The sequence below is a fragment of the Mercenaria mercenaria genome, chromosome 5, assembly GCF_021730395.1.
Source record: "Mercenaria mercenaria strain notata chromosome 5, MADL_Memer_1, whole genome shotgun sequence".
Taxonomy (NCBI): Eukaryota; Metazoa; Mollusca; class Bivalvia; order Venerida; family Veneridae; genus Mercenaria; species Mercenaria mercenaria.
This window is the reverse complement of record NC_069365.1, coordinates 39,614,118-39,635,552: the sequence shown is the minus strand read 5'-3', so window position 1 is coordinate 39,635,552 and position 21,435 is coordinate 39,614,118. Positions and strand designations below refer to the sequence as shown.

Sequence of the window (21,435 nt, the reverse complement as noted above, 5' to 3'; positions counted from 1 at the left end):
CGATTACATAGAGTTAGATTCCTATTTGAAATGTATATCTTATCATTTTTATAAAATTTTGTAATTACTCCCCTTTAATATGAAAGTATATAAAAAGCTGGGTATTTCTTTTTATTTCGATACAATGTCTACTTTTACATTTGCATTTGATAGACATATCAACTACTGAACAATCTGAACCAAAATGCAAGTTTAAAAGCTGCGTGTAGCTTCTGAATTCATTTATTTCCAATCTGCAACCAAGATAGGCAAAGGGAGGTAATAATAATTTTTCAAACTTGCGTTTCTAATGAATCCCATCTAAATACATAATTTTTAATGCAAATATTTTACAAATATATTACAATATGTCTAATATTTATACATTTCCTTAGGCAAAGTATGTTTATCAAATTTACACTTATGATAAAATAACTCTATCTTGGTTGGGCAAGCAGGATAGGAAAATGAAATTTTAAAAATACCTCCATGAAAATCTAATTTGTATTAAGTGTTAAGTGAACATAAATGTGTAAATGATCAGATGGTAGTTTCGAACAAATCCTTACATGGCCAAATCTGTACCACCTTAGTTCCCTGTTGTGCTAAAACACTTGAATCATTAAACTTCTATGTAGCTAATCGACCTCAGGGGTCAGCGGTTTAACGAGGATCGAGAAGCTAGGCTGCATTTGAGATAGGATAGATGCGCTAGGACTTCATCTTGAGGAAGATAGATGAAGGTAGACTGCACTTGAGTAGAAGGCTCGGGAGATAAGATACACATGGCGCGACGCGACGAAGTAATAAATTAATATTAATAACATTAGTAAATTCTTTATGTAGACTTATTTGAACCTTTCAGGTGGCGTCAGCGAGTTAAACGAGGATCGAGAAGCTAGGACTTGCATCTTGAGGGTAGGACAGGATAGCGGCTAGGACCTGCATCTTGAGGATAGAAGGAGGTGTTGGAGATAATGATGTCGACAGTGGCGCTGACGCTGACGGTGAGTAATAACATTAATATTAATAACATTAGTAAAGTATTACGCCCGACGTATGACCGCCCGTCGTGTATAAATAGTGATAAAGCACTGTTTTGCTATAAATTATTAACTGAGCCGTGCCATGAGAAAACCAACATAGTGCTTTGCGGCCAGCATGGATCCAGAACAGCCTGCGCAGTCTGGTCAGGATCCGTGCTGGTCGCTTAAAGACTATTGTTATTAGAGAAACATAGCGACCAGCACGGATCCCGACCAGACTGCGCAGGCTGGTCGCAAACCCCTATGTTGGTTTTCTCATGGCACGGCCCATTTCTTAAATCAAAAGTAATAACATTAGCAGAGTTTTCATGTGTCAGGCCAAATACAACACTTAAAGGTGGTCAATCACATTTAAACAACATTTAATGACATTTTTTACTTTTTGTTTATTCTGGTAAAGAATTATTTAAGGAACAAAAGACGATTACTAGAGTAGATTCCTATTTGAAATGTATTTTTATTATTTTTATAAAATTTGTAATTATCCCCCTTTAATATGAAAGTATATAAAAAGCGGGATTTCTTTTTATTTCGATACAATTCTACTTTTACATTTGCATTTGATAGACATATCAACTACTGAACAATCTGAACAAAATGCAAGTTTAAAAGCTGTGTTAGCTTCGAATTCATTTATTCCAATCTGCAACCAAGATAGGCAAAGGAGGTAAAATAATTTTCAAACTTGCGTTTCTAATGAATCCCATAAATACATAATTTTTAATGCAAATATTTACAAATAATTACAATATGTCTAATATTTATACTTTTCCTTAGCAAAGATGTTTATCAAATTTACACTTATGATAAAAACTCTATCTTGGTTGGGCACAGGATAGGAAAATGAAATTTAAAAATACCTCCAGTGAAAATTAATTTGTATTAAGTGTTAAGTGAACATAAATGATGTAAATGATCAATGGTAAGGTTCGAACAAATCCGTTACATGGCAAAATGATTATCCACCTTTAAGGTTCCATGTGTGTTGCACTAAAAACTTGAATCATGTAAAACTTCTTTATGTAGACTAATCTGAACCTTTCAGGTGGCGTCAGCGAGTTTAACGAGGATCGAGAAGCTAGGACTTGCATCTTGAGGATAGGATAGGATAGCGGCTAGGACTTGCATCTTGAGGATAGGATAGGATAGGATAGCGGCTAGGACTTGCATCTTGAGGATAGAAGGAGGCGTCGGGAGATAATGATGACGACAATGGCGCTGACGCTGACGGTAAGTAATAACATTAATATTAATAACATTAGTAAATTCTTTATGTAGACTTATTTGAACCTTTCAGGTGGCGTCAGCGAGTTAAACGAGGATCGAGAAGCTAGGACTTGCATCTTGAGGGTAGGACAGGATAGCGGCTAGGACCTGCATCTTGAGGATAGAAGGAGGTGTTGGAGATAATGATGTCGACAGTGGCGCTGACGCTGACGGTGAGTAATAACATTAATATTAATAACATTAGTAAAGTATTACGCCCGACGTATGACCGCCCGTCGTGTATAAATAGTGATAAAGCACTGTTTTGCTATAAATTATTAACTGAGCCGTGCCATGAGAAAACCAACACAGTGCGTTTGCGGCCAGCATGGATCCAGAACAGCCTGCGCAGTCTGGTCAGGATCCGTGCTGGTCGCTTTCAAAGACTATTGTTACTAGAGAAACCATTAGCGACCAGCACGGATCCCGACCAGACTGCGCAGGCTGGTCGCAAACCCACTATGTTGGTTTTCTCATGGCACGGCCCATTTCTTAAATCAAAAGTAATAACATTAGCAGAGTTTTCATGTGTCAGGCCAAATACAACACTTAAAGGTGGTCAATCACATTTAAACAACATTTAATGACATTTTTTACTTTTTGTTTATTCTGGTAAAGAATTATTTAAGGAACAAAAAGACCGATTACATAGAGTTAGATTCCTATTTGAAATGTATATCTTATCATTTTTATAAAATTTTGTAATTACTCCCCTTTAATATGAAAGTATATAAAAAGCTGGGTATTTCTTTTTATTTCGATACAATGTCTACTTTTACATTTGCATTTGATAGACATATCAACTACTGAACAATCTGAACCAAAATGCAAGTTTAAAAGCTGCGTGTAGCTTCTGAATTCATTTATTTCCAATCTGCAACCAAGATAGGCAAAGGGAGGTAATAATAATTTTTCAAACTTGCGTTTCTAATGAATCCCATCTAAATACATAATTTTTAATGCAAATATTTTACAAATATATTACAATATGTCTAATATTTATACATTTCCTTAGGCAAAGTATGTTTATCAAATTTACACTTATGATAAAATAACTCTATCTTGGTTGGGCAACCAGGATAGGAAAATGAAATTTTAAAAATACCTCCAGTGAAAATCTAATTTGTATTAAGTGTTAAGTGAACATAAATGAGTGTAAATGATCAGATGGTAAGGTTTCGAACAAATCCGTTACATGGCCAAAATCTGATTATCCACCTTTAAGGTTTCCCATGTGTGTTGCACTAAAACACTTGAATCATGTAAAACTTCTTTATGTAGACTAATCTGAACCTTTCAGGTGGCGTCAGCGAGTTTAACGAGGATCGAGAAGCTAGGACTTGCATCTTGAGGATAGGATAGGATAGCGGCTAGGACTTGCATCTTGAGGATAGAAGGAGGTGTCGGGAGACAATGATGACGACAATGGCGCTGACGCTGACGGTAAGTAATAACATTAATATTAATAACATTAGTAAAGTATTACGCCCGACGTATGACCGCCCGTCGTGTATAAATAGTGATAAAGCACTGTTTTGCTATAAATTATTAACTGAGCCGTGCCATGAGAAAACCAACATAGTGCATTTGCGGCTAGCATGGATCCAGAACAGCCTGCGCAGTCTGGTTAGGATCCATGCTGGTTGCTTTCAAAGACTATTGTTATTAGAGAAACCATTAGCGACCAGCACAGATCCTGACCAGACTGCGTCGGCTGGTAGCAAACCCACTATGTTGGTTTTCTCATGGCACGGCTCATTTCTTAAATTAGAACTAATAACATTAGTAGAGTTTTCATGTTTCAGGCCAAATACAACACTTAAGGTTTCCCATGTGTGTTGCACTAAAACACTTGAATCATGTAAAACTTCTTTATGTAGACTAATTTGAACTTTTCAGGTGGCGTCAGCGAGTTTAACGAGGATCGAGAAGCTAGGACTTGCATCTTGAGGATAGGATAGGATAGGATAGCGGCTAGGACTTGCATCTTGAGGATAGAAGGAGGTGTCGGAGATAATGATGATGACAATGGCGGGATATTCGGGAATAACTAACAATGTAAGTGAAAGCCTGAATGCACAATTAAAAAGACTTACTGAAAGGAAAGAAAAACACGTTGATGAAATTGTATTATTTTTTTATTATATGCAAGGCAATGCAGTTTCCAACTTCATACTGGCATTTTGTGGAGAAAGTGATTTAACTCTTAGCTAACAGTTTAAGTATGAAGCACTTGACCCTGATACAGTCATTCTTCCAAAAAATGTTTGTCATCCGGATAAACTTATTGAATTAATTAAAGGAGAATTAACTTTATTAGTCTATCGATCAAGTAAAGTGAAAACAAACAAAGAAGATAACGAACAGCATCATTTTGACGACATATATTCTAAAAACAAGAAAGAACAAAAATCCTCAGAAGGTCTATTAACACAAAAATCTCTGGCAGCTAAAACAATTATAGACAATAACATTGTTCTTGTTCCTCAAATGAAGGCTTTTATGGTAAAAGATACAAAAGATAAGAAACATTCTGTTACTCTATTTCCAGAAAAATGCACTTGTCCATCTACCAGCAGATGCTATCATATTTTGGCGGCCATCATGGCAATAGGAATGCCAATACCAGAGGTTAAAATGGTGTATAACCTAACACAACTGCGTAAAAATTGCCGCCCAAAACAACAGAAAAAATGTGGAACAAAAAAGGGAAGAAAGGGTGATATAGACCTTGAGACAACAATAATTCCTGCGCCAGATTCAGTTATGAAATCAGTAAATAAAAGTGACTTAAATGAAACACCAATGAATTCGAAACATGCCGACACAATGAAACACAACACAAATGTAAAAAAGGCACTGTTTGATCATTCAGTGCCCAGCACTCCAAAGTCTGTTATGACCAGTACACCAAAAACACCTAAATCAATTCTGAAAAATACTAACATTCCAAAATCCAGTGACAGGAAGCGAAAACTACATTAAGAAAGAAGACAGTATTAAGATACCAAAATTAGACACTGACCTATCCATTATTAATGAGAACAATGATTTAGTTGAGTTAGAATCTAGTCGCGACGAAAGCACTGAATTACAAGAAACATCAACATGGTGGATTGAAGACCTACAGCTTACATTGGAGGATAAATCCGCTATTACAGAAGGGAGCAAATTAAATTCACATCATATGGAAGCAGTGAACAAACTTCTTAGAAAACAAGTGGGAAATTCTGTCAATGGCCCTTGATCCAGTAAAACAATCACCAGCATGTCAAATTCATCACACCCATAAAGATCACTGGGTTGTTTCTATGTTTCACAAAAATGAAGTGTATTTGTTGGACAGTTTAGGTAATGATAGAAATGTTGATAGAATTATACCTGATGGACTGAAAATACAAATGTGTCAAATCTATGGTAGAGATGAAAAGTCCTTACATATTAATTTACCTAGTGTAATGAAACAAACAAATTCTGTTGATTGTGGTTTTTTTGCAGTAGCATTTGCTACATCTTATTGTCTAAGAAAATCTCTTTGTTTTGATCTAATCTTTGATATAACTATGTTCCGAAGACATTTGATACAGTGTTTTGAAAAGAAACAAATGACAGAATTTCCTTTGACAAAAAAGACATTAAGTATTCGGCGGAGAAAAAATTTAAGAGTAGTAGATGTTGAACAATACTGCATTTGTAATATGCCAGCATGTACTGCTGATATGGTCCAATGTGATCAATGTCTATGTTGGTATCATAAGTTTTGTGTAAATGCACCATCAGACATTTCAAGACTTGAATGTGGGTTATGTTAAGAAAGTTATGCATGTGATATTATGTTATGTATATCTGAATAATGATTTCTTCATGTAGAATTATGTTTTTTGTATGACTGTCATATAAATATATAAATATTATTATGCTTGTTAATTTATCCTATTGTTTAAAAAAGATGACATCAGAGTAAAAGAAACCAGAAACATTTTCTTTTCTTGTCTTATTTGAATATACATTTGTATGTCAAAGTGTTAGTAACTCACTTATATGGTCTTATACCCTTATAGTATTTATTACTAATTTCAGCTATTAGTAATAATAAAATTTAAATGAGAATTATGGTTATAAAGTATTCAAAAATTATTTACAACAGTTACTACTGAGAAAAACTATTAATTAATAAATAATTAAATAAACTAGAACTGTCACAGGAGTGACTCATACCCCCACCATACAGTCTTGTCACAGAAGAATGGCAACCATAAGAAATCTTAAAAATACTTAGTCTTTGGAGTACTTCATCCTGGGCTTCCACATGTAAGTAATACTAGTATAATACTAGTATAGTAATACTAGTAAATATATTAAATCTCTAATATTAGAGATACACTAAAAGTGAATACAAGAAAGTGTCTTACCGACCCATGTTACCACAGAAAAATGTATTTACTTTTTACATAGGACTTATAATAAAAAAGTTAGAAAAATACCTAAAATATTGAAAATCTAAAAATAGGATTTCTAAAAATAGACCAATTCCTGGAATTTAAGGTGAAGAAACTCCATACAAAAGTTAAAAAAAGGTTACTTCCCTTAGGCTCTAAGCCAATCAGAATGAGATATAGTGAAAATACATCAAAATTAACCTTAAATTCTAGGTAAAAGGGGACACATTTCAAGAAAAATTAGTGTCAGAGTTATGCACCTTGTGTCACATGATGTGGGTGATGAGGTGGAACATCTATTTTAAGTCTGAATCAAATCCATTCAGTAGTAACTCAGATATAGTGAAAATACATAAAAATTAACCTTAAATTCTAAGTAAAAAGGGGCATAATTTATGAAAAATTGGTGTCAGAGTTATGCACCTTGTGTCACATGATGTGGGTGATGAGGTGGAATATCTATTTTAAGTTTGAATCAAATCCATTTTGTAATAACTGAGATATAAAGAAAATACATCAAAATCAACCTTAAATTTAAAGTAAAAGGGGACATAATTCATAAAAAAATTTATGTCAGAGTTTAGCACCTTATGTCACATGATGTAGGTGGTGAGGTGGAACAACTATTTTAAGTTTGAATCAAATCCATTTAGTAATAACTGAGATATAGTGAAAATACAACAAAATTAACCTTAAATTCTAAGTAAAAGGGGACATAATTCATGAAACTTGGTGTCAGAGTTATGCACCTTGTGTCACATGATGTGGGCACATGATGTGGGTGATGAGGTGGAACATCTATTTTAAGTTTGAATCAAATCCATTCAGTAGTAACTGAGATATAGTGAAAATACATCAAAATCAACCTTAAATTCTAAGTAAAAAGGGGCATAATTCATAAAAAAAATTGGTGTCAGAGTTATGCACCTTGTGTCACATGATGTGGGTGATGAGGTGGAACATCTATTTTAAGTTTGAATTAAATCCATTTAGTAATAACTGAGATAGAGTGAAAATACAGCAAAATTAACCCTAAATTCTAAGTAAAAGGGGACATAATTCATGAAAACTTGGTGTCAAGAGTTATGCACCTTGTGTCACATGATGTGGGTTATAAGGTGGAACATGTATTTTAAGTTTGAATCAAATCCATTTGGTAATAACTGAGATAATAGATTTCGGGACGCGACGGGACGTGACGGAACGCGACAAAACTGACTCCTATATACCCCCCTCAAACATGTTTGGTGGGGGTATAATAAATGAACAAAAATAATAATTACAAATAATGATGATAATTATAATAATTATTTTTATTATTAGATTTTTATCATTATTTCCTCATATTATTATTTTTAATTGTAACTACTGTAATAATTTTAATATTTTATAAACCATAATTCTCATTTAAATCTTGGTCTTTAAATATAACACAAAATCAGTGACATAATAAAACCATAATCAGTTCACTCAACCATCCCTAATATAACATTCACACCTTTTGTTCTTTATATTATAGTGTCTGCAAAATCCAATACCCTTCTTTACCTATGTTGTCTGCAAAATCCTTCTTAGTGTATAGTGTCTGCAGATCTTGTCTGCAAAGTATACCGTCCCTCCAAATAATTTGCATACGCAAGTTGGTGGGGTAAGGAATTTACATTATGAGTTGTTTTCAGAACCGTTTCGATTTTCAAATTTTCCAATCATTTAGTTGACTAATGTTAATGCTAATGCACGTTAATCTCCATTTCAGACTTTAATTGAGACTGTTTCAACAAATTTACTATGTTGTGAAAGTTTAAAAGTTAGAAAAAGAGCTGTAGGCTACAAGAAGATATCATGCTCGACTTTTCTGAATCAGAGCTTTGCCAGTAAAAGGGGCATGATAGTCAGAAGCTTTGAAAGTACAGAGTTATTGGTCATTATATAAAACTTAATATTTGATGTATCAACAAGAGCTGTCCGTAAGACAGCCAAGCTCGACTATTCAAAATATTGTCCCAGAAGCAGGAAAATATTACCAAAAATGTTAAATATCAAAAGAGTTTTAAGTTCAAAAGGGGAAAAAATTTGACCAAAATGCATATCAGAGTTATGGGACTTGCTGCTATCAACTAGTTTTATAACCCTGAAGACACATGAGAAGTTTCAATTCAATATCTCCATTAGTTTTGCAGATAGTAACTTGCATGTAAAACCTTAACCAGAATTTTCTAAGTCCAAAAGGGGGCATAATTTGCCCAAAATACACGTCAGAGTTATGGGACTTGACACAGTGAGGTTGGTTATTGACCTAGAAAAAGAAAAAATAAGTTTCAAATCTATATGCCTTTTAGTAATAGCTGTATGTACTTGCACGCAAAACTTTAACCAGAATTTTCTAAGTCCAAAAAAGGGCGATTATTTGGCCAAAATGAAGGTCAGAGTTACGGGACTTGTTGCTTTCAACTAGTTTTATAACCCCAAAGAGACATGTGAAGTTTCAATTCAAAATCTGCATTAGTTTTGGAGATAGTAACATGCATGTAAAATCTTAACCAGAATTTTCTAAGTCCAAAAGGGGGCATAATTTGCCCAAAATACATGTCAGAGTTATGGGACTTGACCCATTGAGGTTGGTTATTGACCTAGAAAAAGAAAAAATAAGTTTCAAATCTATATGCCTTTTAGTAATAGCTGTATGTACTTGCACGCAAAACTTTAACCAGAATTTTCTAAGTCGAAAAGGGGGCATAATTTGGCCAAAATGAAGGTCAGAGTTACGGGACTTGCTGCTTTCAACTAGTTTTATAACCCCAAAGACACATGTGAAGTTTCAATTCAAAATCTGCATTAGTTTTGGAGATAGTAACTTGCATGTAAAACTTTAACCAGAATTTTCTAAGTCAAAAAGGGGGCATAATATGTTCAAAATACATGTCAGAGTTATGGAACTTGACCCAGTGAGATTGGTAATTGACCTAGAAAAAGAATAAATAAGTTTCAAAGCTATATGCCTTTAAATGATAGCTGTATGTACTTGCATGCAAAAACTTAACCAAGGTGTGACGCCGACGCCGACGCCAGGGTGAGTAGAATAGTCGAGCTAAAAACTTTGTAAAGTTAGCTAAGAATGCTACATTTTCATAGCAGTAAATATTCAAGTCACATATGTATGCGATAAGTATAGTGTAAGGTTATGCATTGTTGTTTATTACATATTTTCTAACAGCATTTTCAAAAGCATGCATTATTTGATTACAGTGTACTGTATGACACTGTTAATACATTTTTTTCACGAGTTCGCTTTGTTAGGCGTCTGCAGGTCAGATTTTCTCAATCCCTGGGGACTTACTTTTTAATTTAAAAGGGCTATGCATTCTATTTTAAGGTTTTTATTAGTCAGCCGAAAGCCAAATGAAGATAAATATATTTCTCCGCTCTTCGCTCGCTCCTGATTTTTTCAAAAACCTAAACAAATATCTAAATTATTTTTTCGCTCGCCGCCTCAATTTTTTCAGAAAAAAATCCGATGAACAACTTATCAATTTGGTGTGGCTTGAGGTAAAATTTAATTTTAAACAGTTCCTGCGATTTATCTCAGTATTAAAAGGGACCTTATGTTTGTGAAACGAAACACCTTTCTTCTTAGAGTTACTCATTAATAACATAAAATCAATGTTAACATGTTTATGCTTCTAGACAGAATGTCTAAATTACATGTTCTTCACTGTACAATGTTTTGTCAATGTTTGTTTTTTTTTCGGGGGTGGGTGGTGGGGTAGATCTAACTATGCCGCAGTTTTTGAACAGTATTTCATTTAAGTTGGTCAGTCAGTTTCCTGGATTTCATACAAGTATTAACTTTATCTCAACAAGTACCTTCTACGCTCGCTCGGTTCACAACAGGCCCGGATCCAGGGCCGGACCGAGTGGGCCCGTGCCCCCTCCCCCTCCTCCCCCCCTCAAGTTGGCTGAGATGTTACCTATACTCATCAAAGATTCACCCTACTATTTTGGCAAAGGAATATTTTTTCTCTCAAAATTTAGACCCAGAAACGCACCAGAGACCACCATGTCATACCTGTATTTCAAAATTTTCTAGTGGGAGAGCCCCTGACCACCCAATCAAGAAGGGAGTAACGTACTCCTACAATACCTCAAAATTTAGACCTAAAATTGCACCAGAGGCCACCATTCCATGCTTGTATTTAAAAAATTTCCAGGGGAGAGCCCTCTGATCTCCACCCACCTCCCCAATAGGAACGGAGTACACACACCAATAAATGCACCTGAGGATATCATTTCATACCTGTATTTCAAATAAATCCCTGGGGAAGTCCCCCTGAATTCCCTAACATTGGCAAAGGCACTCCACTCCAATACCTTGATATGCGCCTCGGCGGTGATGTCTTCGTTCAAAACTGGTGCCCCCTCCCCATCCCCACTCCCGACAAAAATTTCTGGATCCGGCCCTGACAAATCCCCTTACAGGTCGTATGAAATCCATGTTAACATTGATTTTATATTATTAATAATTAACTCTGGAATTTTTTAGTGTTAATTTTGTCACTATTATTTCTATTACTGAGTCTGTTTCATGAACCATACTTCTCACAAAGCTTAAACTAAGAAGAAAGATGTTTCCTGAAAATAAGGTCCCTTTTAATACTGAGATAAATCGCAGGAACTGTTTGAAATTAAATGTTAGAATTTAGCAGGAAGTCGGTTTTAGGACAAAATTTAAGATATTCTTATGAAAACATATCCAGAATCTATATTTATAACAGGTCAAACTTATGAACTGATACTGTCTTACTAATCTTTTACAATGCACACACTCGTGTTTCATTAAACGGCTCACATTTGGCTGCATGGCATCAGATTTTGATACACCGCTGAAATTCACACAACACGGCTTCAGTATACATTAGACATCGCCAAGCTTTAATGAATCGTTTCATTTTACACTGCACGAATTCATGTTACGTTATACGTCTTCAATTTGGACTGCATGGCATCAAGTTTTTATACACCGCTCTTAATTACGCAGAGCGGTTTCAATATGCATTAGACGGCGTCAAGTTTTAATAAATCATTTCACTTTACACTGCACGTACTCATGTTGTGTTAAACGGCTCAGTGTTTTCCCTTGGCTTTCGAAAATAAGGGTCATAGTGACCCCCAGTGTTTCACATGTGGGGGTCATTTTCAAATTTTGGGGGTCATACAGATATACTAAAATTAGTATTTTGAATAAAACTTTGTTTTTCTTATACTAGTGATTATACAGATTAATGTCTTTCCTCATATTTGTCACTGAATAAAATGATAAAAACAGCTGATCAATGTTTGACTTTTATTTATATATGTGCAAAAATAGTACTTTTTACCAGGCAGTGTTATAGTAGAAACAGGCGATCTGAACCACTGGGTCCTACTGAACTTGCTGCCGACGATGTCACAAACATCGTCAGCTTGCTTTGATTTTGAGCCATCTTTTTTTAGTAAACAGCAGACTGGTACTACTAGCAGTAGTAGCGAGCAGCGATAACAACTGTTACAAAGTGTTAATCAGTCAAAGTATCAGACTGGGTAGTAAATTTGTGAAATGTGAATCGACGCAAATATAGAAAATTGGTGACACAGTCTGCATATTATTACGAAGCTGAAAGTACATTTTCAGAAAATCGCTCAATGTAAACAAAATGGGCCTGATTTTGATTTTCAAGAAACTGCGTCCACTGTGACGCACAGAATTTATTTTTACGGGTCATTTGTCAGAAAAGTGCTACTATGACGCAGGATTTGTGCGTCAGGGAAAACCCTGCGGCTTCACATTGAGCGGCATGGTATCATGTTTTGTTGGATGATTTCATATTACAGTGCATTGCAACAAGTTTTTCAATGTATCGTTCCATGTTTAAATGAATGGAATGAAGTTTTATATTAAATGGTCTCAAAATGCAATGCGTTGAATGCAAATATATTGGACGGGATGGAATTTTAGACTAGACAGCGTTGAAATGCACTGCATTGACTGACTTGTTTCGGAATGGATTGTATATTTACTAATTTTGGCGGTAACCGCCGCCCATAGATATATATAAAGAAAATTGCCAGTATGAAATATTGAACACAAGTTGGCGATGGGCCAGTCTGTATTTCTTGTATATGTGCAGGCATTGAGCTTGATGTGCCCCGAGTGAAGCCTGACCAACATCACTTGTTCAAGGAGATGAAAAGCATCTTTCTCTATCCTTGGTCTCGTTAGTGCCTTGATGATAGTGACTTTCTTCTTGTAACTCACAGGTTTTGTTGGTTGTTCTGACTGAGCTTCGAAGATCTATTTTCGCCAGTTGGTCTGCCTCTTCATTGCCGGCAAGTCCACAATGGATGTAATCCACTGAAGTGCTATTGACTGCAGATTATACTCAGGCTTTGCATTCTCCAGGCTAGTGCGAAGCTTTATTTTTTATCAGAACTTCCATAACAGACAGTGCATTATGTGAGAAAGACGACTGAGGAGCTTTCTTCTGCCGAGTCTTCAACCATTGAGACGGCCTTTATGAGTGCTTCAGTCTCTGCCTTGTAATTGCTGCACTGTTTTCCTGTGGCTGCATGTAGAGTTTTTATGACATTTAGCATCCTGTATACGGCATTTAGCAATCTGACTAAGGTACTTGATCTTCTAAACGAAGATCTGAGAACGACCCATTCACATTTTGTCTTCTTTCCAGATTTTATTTACTTCACAACAGCGGGTGTTAAGTGCTGTGTGGCGGCCGTAAAAAGTCGCCCCGACTTCATCTCAGTGTTGTTATAATTTCTGGTCCTTTGGGATCATTGATTTCAACTCATTTAGATTTCAAGATTGAATACTGCTTAAGCCTGTGCTAGGGGGTGTGGGCAGTGTTGCATTTTACATTACTGCTCATGAACAGACTCAATCAAACCGAGTCTGCAATTTTCACTGTTTGCATTGTTTTTGGTGCTTCCAAGGGATCTACTGTCCAGATTTTATTCTGTATATTTTGGATTTCCAATATCGCTATTTTTATTTTCGCAAATCTATTTTGATTTGAACCAATCAGACTTGTTCGAATGTCAAAGGGTAAGAAAAATTTGCAGCCAATCCAGGGCTCAAACCCGGGACCTCTCGCTTACAGAGCAAGTGCCCTACCGACTGAGCTAATCTGACCTCTTTCGACATAAAAATTGTAGATATCAAAAACCAAGGCTTTTTAAAGCTTGCAGAATGTTGTAAGTTTGCTTTTGATTGGCTAGCGGAAGGGTCGTCAGAATGAGGCTATCAATAGCTTGTTGTCAGATCATGTGCGTAGCGTAATAGGATGTATTTAGTCAGATTGCAGCATTTTGTATGTAGCATTTAGCATTAAGTATGTGACATTTAAATATTAAGCTATTGACATTTAGCATTAACAACTTCTAACTTAGCATTTGGCAGTTAGCATAGCACATCGGTCCCCACTAACTGCGCAGGGACAATGAACCCCAGTGTTATGAATAGAGAAGTTCACCAAGCATGTAAGATGATGTTAGATTATCTGTTACTGCAATTCAAAATGTAGTTCCATGTTGTTGATGAGATCTTGTATATGAGTCATATATGGATGTGACAGTTATAACTTGGCTTAGCTGTATTGCTTATTGTATTGAGAAAAGATCTAGATTACTTTCACTGTGAATTTCCATGTCAACATGTATACGGGTTATCGCTAAATGACAAATTTCATTGAAGTATTTTCAGATGGTGATGTTTTTCAGCCAAATAATGTTTCTTTAATATATGTATTTCCTAACATCTCAATGTATATATTTTTCATTTTTGGTGAGAAGACATTTTTTATCTAATGACTATATATGTGTTTTTATATCACTGAAACGCTGTAAAGCACTGAAAATGAGGTCTCAAGATTTAACTGAACAAATGAAGAATGTAACCTTGTACCATTTTGGTATTTTCCCTATAAGCAAATTGATTCTAATATAGTGTGCATATTGGTAAGTACCGGAACAGTCGTACAAAGTTGCAATAAAGAATAAATCCTAGCACTGAGACGTCTAGGATTTATTCAGGTTACTCAATTTGAGTAAGTGGTAGTGCGTGGGGGTGGGGTGTCAGGGGATTGGACATCCGTAGTTATTCGTTAACACTTGAAATTCGTCCTTACAAATAGTCCTATACTTACGTTTTATTTGCTTTTTTAAAACGAGATTATGGTATGTGTATGTTTTTCAATGTTTAGAGTGTAAATATAATCTGAAAAGTAGATCCCTCGGAAGCACCGAGAACAATGCAAACTGAGTGATAATTGCAGACTCGGTTTGATGTTTGATTGAGTCTGTTCATGAGCAGCAATGGAAAATGAAACACTGCCCACACCCCCTAGCACCGGCTTAAGCAGTATTCAATCTTCAAATCTAAATGAGTTGGAATCAATGATCCCGAAGGACCAGAAAATGTAACAACACTGGCGACTTTTTACGGTCCATACCTGTCAAGTCTCACACACTGAGCGTGAGAATCACGCATTCAGGACAGAAATCACGCTCTCATGCCCTGGTTTCAATTTCTCACACTAGTGCACAAATTTAGATAAAAATATCTTCAACAATTATGTTCAGCTCCATCAGCACTCTTTCAAGTTCCCACTAATAACGAGAGAGAAAAAAATACTGTGACGTCACCCGCTCCATCAGTCTTTGCCTATAAGATAACATTGCAAACTGTCACTTTAACCTATGTATTTTTTCTTTGTAACAGCATACAGAGGATGTATATTGCTACTACAAACAATTACATGAAAGAAATACAGACATAATTATACTCTTTCAAAAACATTGTATGATTGTAATTTCATTTTAATTTTCCATCCGGTCTATATACAAAATATATAGTACTTGATAACATACCAATGGTGTTGATATCTCCGGAAAGTGTATTGCATAATACAAGATTTCAACAGAGTTAACAATAACTGACCCACCTCGAAAAAAAGAAATACCGGTATGCAAAACATTTTTTTTTCACAAATTTCATTGTACATTCTTTCTACATGAACATTACTACTGTTTGCAGATCAAATTGCCCCTTCAACTTTTATCAAATCGATAGAGTTGCACGTTTACGTCACAAAAAACTGTGAAGCTGAAGCTATTTTTGGAGTAATCCTGACAGGTTGACCCCGCCTATTCATTCACCTTGTCGTGAAATTTTTTTTTTTTCTTTTAATAATGATCTTCATGTCACACAAGCGCACGCTCTGACTCTATCTTTAAAGTATTGCATTGTAAAGTGCAATGAGGTGTTAATGAATTATGTTTTAAAAGTAGAATATAGAATGTTTCAATTACGTTCAAATGAAAACAGCGTTTTTTTTGTTTGTTATAACAATTATATATCGACGAAATTTCCAGCTACGCAAGGTATACAAGGTTTTACAGAAAGGTATCATTGAACCTTCAAGCTACGTAACACTTGTAGATCTAATTGTTATATCAATAAAAACTGATTTATTTGATATTAAAACTTTCGCAGAGTCTTCCGTAGCTTAACTATCACCAATCTAACTCCATTATAGATCCAGTTCTTTTTTATTTTATCTTTTAAGTTGGTTTACATACATGTGAATTTATCTCCTATATATCTGAAGTTGTTTAAACACTATTGCAGTTATTCACATACAGTCAGTTGATAAGCCTTGTCTTCGTTCATGGAAAGAACCATTTATAGGCTCACATAAGTAAAAATAATTCGACGTTTAGTTTGTTTTAATATATTTGTGATGGTCACTCTAAAAGGACCAAAATAACTGAGGTTAAATAACAGCACACGGTCTTGTAAAGTTATTGGTTTTATCGCTTGCACGATATGTGTAACCGTTCCTTAATCGTGTCAAGGGGAATTATGGTAACTTTTACATAAATTATTGAGGAATTGAACCCCACTTTTGTTTAGTCTAAATGATGAGGCCTCGGGTAGACCGATTTTACATTTTTGCATTTTGAAATTTTGTGTTGTCTACCTAAACGGGATATCGACCAGTCAAACATACTAGTATAACGCTATTTAACTCTTGAGTACAACTATTTGGATTACCTTTTGATGGGTCATGTAAGTTTTATTTGAATTTATCTGTTTCCTAGGATCGCGCTAAATTAGTTAGACTAAGACTCACATATTCCGTAAGAAATTGCTGACTTTTTACAACTAAAGAGGCATGGTCGGTTCCGGGAATCAAACTTATGCCCTTCAATCAATGATGAGCGAATCCAACAACTCGAGTCAGTCACGTTTTATAATTATTGTAAAAACTAAACACGAGATACATTATTTAAAAGAATAGTCTGCAGCAAAAGGTACTGAAATTTAGGCAGACAATGGCCTGTAATGTAGTGATTTTTTCACATCCACGCTACCTAAATGTAAAGTGTGCATTGTGGCAAGATTCATTTAAATTTTAAATGAAGATTAGATCTGGTACATCTGTTACATTCCGGTTAAACACCTGTTGGAACAGTATTAAAATCATCATTTCTCGGTCATACAGCGAATGTCAACAAGTTCATTCAGTATTTTTTAATTCGTATCGGAAAAGCGGAGTTACCTGTACAGACGAGATCCAAAAATAGCTTCAGCATCGCTGTTTGTAATGTAAAGGTACAAGTCTATCGATATAGGAAAAGGCGAAAGGGCAATTTGATCTGCAAACAGTAGTAGCATCACTCTGGTAGTGAGAACTGCTCTACACACACTGGAAGCCTTTACTCTAGGCCTAGTTTACTCCCATAATGGTTCCGTTGAATTATGGAGAGAAGTCCGGTAATATGGTTAGTTATGAAAGAAATAGAAGTGTCAAATCTAAAATACTTGATTTCATAACAGTAATAGTAAAAATATCAACAAACAAGAGCTGTCCGTAGAGCTGTCCGTAAGACAGTGCGCTCCACTATTCGGGGATTTGACAGTAAAATGAATATAGGTCTAAATAAGAGACCTCTACTATAAAAAGGAAGATACACCAAGTGGCATAATTCCATCAAATACACAAATTAGAGTTATAAGGATTGTTACAACAAATGCAGATGATGATGGTAAAGACATATTTTGAGTTTCAAGTCATTATATTATATAGTACCAATGTTATGTCCAGAAAATGGAGTTTGTTAAAAAAAACTTCAAGTGTAAATGGGGCATAATTTGGTCAAAAATACAAATCAGGGTTATGGGGATTGTTACCATACATGCAGATGATGGAGATAAAGATACAATTTAGGTTTCAAGTTGTTATCTTATATTGCATTAAGTAATATATCCAGAAAGCAAAGATTGCAAAAAAATATAAGTACAAAAGGGGCATAATTCTGTCAAAAATACAATTAAGAGTTATGGGGTATGTAACCACACAATAAATGATGATTATAAACAAATATTTTTAATTTCAACTTTCAAGTCATTATCTTTTAAAGTACCAGAGATATGTCTATTAATAAAGCTTTTGAAAAAAAAATAACATGAAAATAATTCCAACTAGAAAATGCTTTTGTAAAAAAGCGCATGTCTCCCCCAATGCAAAGTCCTATAGGAAAGAGGTTAATAGGGGTCAGGAGCGAAAGTCAAAGAGACACTGATGGTTGGCTGCAATAGGGATCATCTACTTGGCATGTCCAGTCATCCCGCTAAATTTCAACACTCTCGGCCTAGTGGTTCTCAAGTCACTGTTCAGGCTCCTGTGACCTTGACCTTTGACCAAGTGACCTCAAAATAAGTAGGGGTCATCTACTCTGCATGAGCAATCATCCTATTAAGTTTCAACATTCTGGGTCAAGTGGTTCTCAAGTTATTTCCAAAAAATATGATTTTACATGAACAGGCCACTGTGACCTTGACCTTTAATAGACTGACCCCAAAATCAATAGGGGTCATCTACTTTGCATGTTCAATCATCCTATTAAGTTTCAACATTCTGGGTCAAGTGGTTCTCTAGTTATTGATCGGAAATGGTTTTCAATGTTCAGGCCCCTGTGACCTTGACCTTTCACAGAGTGACCCCAAAATTGTTAGGGGTCATCTACTCTGCATGAGTAATCATCCTATTAAGTTTCAACATTCTGGGTCAAGTGGTTCTCAAGTTACTGACCGGAAATGATTTTCAATGTTCAGGCCCCTGTGACCTTGACCTTTGACCAAGTGACCCCAAAATCGATAGGGGTCATCTACTTTGCATGTACAATCATCCTATGAAGTTTCAACATTCTGGGTCAAGTGGTTCTCTAGTTATTGATCGGAAATGGTTTTCCATGTTCAGGCCCCTGTGACCTTGACCTTTGATGGAGTGACCCCAAAATCAATAGGGGTCATCTACTCTGCATGTTCAATCATCCTATTAAGTTTCAACATTCTGGGTCAAGTGGTTCTCTAGTTATTGATCGGAAATGGTTTTCAATGTTCAGGCCCCTGTGTCCTTGACCTTTGACGGAGTGACCCCAAAATCAATAGGGGTCATCTACTTTGCATGGCCAATCATCCTATGAAGTTTCAACATTCTGGGTCAAGTGGTTCTCTAGTTATTGATCGGAAATGGTTTTCAATGTTCAGGCCCCTGTGACCTTGACCTTTGACGGAGTGACCCCAAAAACAATAGGGGTCGTCTACTACAGCAGCCCTACAACCCTATGAAGTTTGAAGGTTCTAGGTCAAATGGTTCTCCAGTTATTGCTCGGAAATGAAGTGTGACGTACGGACGGACAGACGGACGGACGGACAGGGCAAAAACAATATGTCTCCTGGGGGAGACATAAATATAACTCCTTGGTGACCTTGACCTTGGGTATAATGGGCCCAGCCCCTGCATATACTATGTTTGTATGCTGGACAATGTTTATGAGAACTTACAGTAAGGTATAAGCAAAACTAACAAAGTAAAGACAGAAAAACAAAAGTTGCCGAAAAACTTTAACCTCAAAAATAACCTAAGTACATGTATAAGACCTTGGTGACCTTGACCTTGGATAAAATGGACCCAGTCCCTGTACATACTTTGTTCGCATACTGGACAATGTTTAGATATAAGCAATAGTAACAAAGATATGACAGAAAAACTAAGGTTGCCGAAAACCTTTAACCTTAAAAATAACCCAAGTACAACACCTTGGTGACCTTGACCTTGGGTATAATGGGCTCAACCCCTACACATATTTTGTTTGCATACTAGACAATGTTTATTTGAAGTTACAGTAAGATATAAGCAATATTAACAAAGATATGACAGAAAAACAAAGGTTGCTGAAAAACTTTTACCTTAAAAATAATTTAAGTATAACAGCTTGGTGACCTTGACCTTGGATATAATGGGCTCAGCTGCTACACATACATTATTTGTATACTGGACAATGTTTATGTGAAGTTACAGTAAGATATAAGCAATAGTAACAAAGATATGACAGAAAAACAAAGGTTGCCGAAAAACTTTAACCTTAAAAATAACCAAAGTACAACACCTTGGTGACCTTGACCTTGGATATAATGGGCTCAACCCCTACATATACTTTGTATACTAGACAATGTTTATGTGAAGTTACAGTAAGATATAAGCAATATTGACAAAGATATGACGGAAAAACAAAGGTTGCCGAAAAACTTTAACCTTAAAAATAACTTATAACAGCTTGGTGACCTTGACCTCGGGTATAATAGGCTCAGCCCCTACACATACATTGTTTGTATACTGGACAATGTTTATGTGAAGTTACAGTAAGATATAAGCAATAGTAACAAAGATGACAGAAAAACAAAGGTTGCCGAAAAACTTTAACCAAGAAGGGTCACGCCGACGCCGGGGCGAGTACCGGTAGTATAGCCCCCCTACTCTCCGAAAAGTGGAGCTAAAAAAAGGAACAATTTTATGCTTGCATTATAATATGTTATTATTGCATTATTAATCAACTTCATTGTCCATATGTATTGAAAAAGGAAGCGAATTAATAGCCTAATATGGAATGCAATCCGCTGCATTATTATATAAAATGCTGTTAAACTGACGTATCAAAATTTTTAGAATTTTGATTGCATGCATATTATACAACATTTTCAAGCCAAAAATCAGCAATAGTTGTAATTAAGTCCAGAAAACATTTTCTGATTAAAAAAGGACACCTTGTTAGTTTACAACTGCAGGGCCGTTTTTATAGCCGTTATTCGGCAATATTCCCAATGCCAAAAATTATGTTTTTTTCCCAAAATGAGTGCAAAAATTCCCAATCTACATCCTGAAAAAAAGTTCCATCAAAATTGGATAAACTTTGACCAAGATTATGGACAATTTTGTAATGGAAGTATGTTAAAGAGGTTTGTACAATGTGAAACAAGTGTATGAAAAGGTGCTTAAACGCATCCTTATTATATCTTATGGGACTAAATATTTCCCAATTTGGAAAATTTACGCATCAAAATTCCCAATTTTGGGGGTATAGGCTATGTTCGCAAAATAGCTAGAAAAAACCCTGAAATGAATGCATGTGCTTATTACTAAAATTGCAGGTGCTGACGACAATTAAGAAATTAAGCAAGACATTTTGAATATAATCACTGCAAACAACAGGTATTCATAACTTAATATGAAAATTTGAAAAAATCAAGTTTCTAATACTAGATAATTATAGAGTAACTTCGGATAAATTCGACGTCATGTATATTCGAC

The 21,435-nt window shown here is 35.5% G+C and overlaps 1 long non-coding RNA gene across 2 annotated transcripts; it reads left to right on the top strand.

Moving 5' to 3' along the window:
- The first annotated feature begins 152 nt into the window (after positions 1-152).
- On the top strand, positions 153-3,788 carry LOC123558915 (uncharacterized). 2 transcript variants are annotated; one of them, XR_008370960.1, is made up of 4 exons: positions 153-258; positions 2,071-2,464; positions 3,086-3,190; positions 3,592-3,788. It is a non-coding gene; the product is annotated as an uncharacterized LOC123558915 (long non-coding RNA). The 2 variants fall into 2 exon arrangements; XR_008370958.1 differs by lacking the exon at positions 153-258 and adding an exon at positions 831-986.
- The last annotated feature ends 17,647 nt before the right edge of the window (positions 3,789-21,435 follow it).